This window comes from Penaeus vannamei, chromosome 10 (genome assembly GCF_042767895.1).
Source record: "Penaeus vannamei isolate JL-2024 chromosome 10, ASM4276789v1, whole genome shotgun sequence".
Taxonomy (NCBI): Eukaryota; Metazoa; Arthropoda; class Malacostraca; order Decapoda; family Penaeidae; genus Penaeus; species Penaeus vannamei.
The window spans coordinates 36126843-36129686 of record NC_091558.1 but is presented as its reverse complement, the minus strand read 5'-3'; positions in this window follow the sequence as shown (position 1 = coordinate 36129686).

Genomic DNA, 2844 nt, shown 5'->3' with positions numbered 1-2844 from the left:
ATGGATGGTCTTAATCTATTCTGGGACATGGAAAAGAAGTGGATAATCTATCTACTGCCAAAGTGATTAGTGAGGGAATAGGAATGAAGTGTGGCTTTGCAATCATGAAACGAGGAAAATCACTGACGGGTGAAGACGCGATAAAAGAAGTTACATCTTGGAATTTTAGAGCTGGATAAAGTCAGAGAGAAAGAGATTAAAGGTTTATTTAAGGCAAACTATTTTAGAACATTTAAATTGCTTATGGGATTGAAAATACACGGAAGAAACAAAATCAAAGCAACGAACACCGAGAAGAATTATGACCATGAATAGGGAATTACACACACGGAGCGACATTGCAATGATTTGTGTGTCGAGGAAAAAAATGAGGAAGGGGTTTGATTAGCTGTTGTATCAAAGTTATATCACAGGAGAAAAGAACAACCCAAAATGGTGCGTTAAACAGTGATGAGGACGTGTTGAGGAGGGTGGAGGTGATGTGAATGGTGAATATGGAGGAAGCAGTGAGGCCAAGCGAATATAAGAGGATCGAAAACCAAGAGGAGAACGAATGGAAAGAGAAGGGATGCACGGACAGTATTTCAGAACTGAAGGCTTAACACTTGATTGAGAAAGGACATGACAATGGATAGGAAAGGAAAATCCGAAAGGGTGCACTGAATCACTAATATTTAGCGTGCGGGAACAAGTTCTACAGACCAACTACACATTCACACTGGCAAGATAATAGGTTCGCCTCTATGTAGAATTTGTGGAGAAAGAAGAGAGATCGCAGATCATTTGGTTGCGGTCCTCCTTTCTCTGTGTCTGTCTGTCTGTATGTCTACCCATCTCACTTATTTTTTCTTTCTGTTTTTTTTTTTTTCTCACTCTCTCTGCCTGCCTCTCTCTCCGTCTCTCTCTCTCTCTCTCTCTCTCTCTCTCTCTCTCTCTCTCTCTCTCTCTTCCTCTCTCACTCTCCCCTGTAGTAAATTGACACGACGGGAATAAAAGAAGACATGATAATGCGACACGCTATAAATACCTGTATATCAATTTACACCTCTGTGAAAAGGGGGATCTGAAAGAACTAATAAGTGATTTGGCCAGATACCAAAAGAAGTGGTGAATGAAAACTTTAAACTATTGAGGGATTTCACTATACAATGTGAAAGAAGGCCAGACATTGTATTTGTAGATAAGAAGCAGAAAAAAAATGATTCTGGACGTAGCAGTACCTGGTGATGTAAGGATTAGAGACAAAGACCTTGAAAAAAGATTGAAAAGTACCAACTGTTGAAGGAAGAAATAGGAAGGATTTGGGGAATGAAGAAAGTCACAATAATGCCTGTTGTGACTGGCGCATCAAGAGCTACTTAGTATAGGTTTGGAAGGCATATGAGAAGTTCAGATCAGGTTACAAGTGATACAGAAAACAGTACTTTTATGCTCAGCTAGGATATTGAGGAAGGTTTTGTCTCTATAAAGGTTCAGGAGAGAACATTCGTGAAACTTTTAAGATTCAGTGAAATGATATTAATAATAATAATGATGATGATAATGGCAATACTAATGATAATAATGATGATGATAATGGCAATACTAATGATAATAATGATGATGATAATGGCAATACTAATGATAATAATGATATGAAAGTTATAGTAATGATGGCGATAATAATGATGATAATAGTGATACTGCTACTTCTGCTTATAGTACTAGAAATGATAAAGATAATACTAATAGTGATAATAACAAAAATGAAAATTATATTCACAAGTGAAATACTCACAAAAATGAAAATGATGATGATAACAATAATATAAATAACAGTAATAATAATAATAATAAAATAATAACAATAATAGCAATAATAATGATGATAAAAATAAAAATAATGAAAATGATAATGACAAGAAATATAATAATAATATACTTAATAATAAAAGAATAATAACAATAACACTAATAAGAAATTATAATAGTCATAATAATACTAATATTAATAATAATGATGATATTAATGATAATAAGAAATATAATAGTAATAATAATAATGATAATAATAGAAATAACAGTAATGGTAATAATAATAGCAACAATAAGAACACCAAAATGATAATGAAAATAATGATAATATTAATAATAATAATGATAATAGTGATAATAATAATAATAATAATGTTAATAATAATAATAATAATAGTAATAATAATAATAATAATAATAATAATAATAATAATAATAATAATAATAATAATAATAATAATAATAATAAGAGGAAGAAGAAGAAGACAGATAACAATAATGATAAGGATGATGGTGATGTGGATGATGATAATAATTGTGATAATAATTATGATAATAATGATAATAACAAAAACATTAATAACAATAAAAGTAATGATAACTGAATCGATACAAATTACTGTAACAAATTTAATTGAATTCAGTAAATTTATGATTATTTCGACCCTAAATTATACCAAATCATGTCTGCTGTTAACAAATTACAAATTGTTTATATTAGCTCTAAGAGGGGAAGTTGATGGGCACGTAAATGAAGAACAGATGAAAATGTTTAAGATCTCAAAAAAGAATAACAATAATAATAATAATAATGATAATAATAATAATAATAATAATAATAATAATAATAATAATAATAATAATAATAATAATAATAATAATAATAATGATAATAATAATAATGATAATAATAATAATAATAATAATAATAATAATAATAATAATAATAATAATAATAATGATAATAATAATAATAAATCCATTAAGAGTATGGAGAGGGGAACCAGGTTATCACCGTGGGCGGGATACCTGAAGTGGGCGTGTCAATGA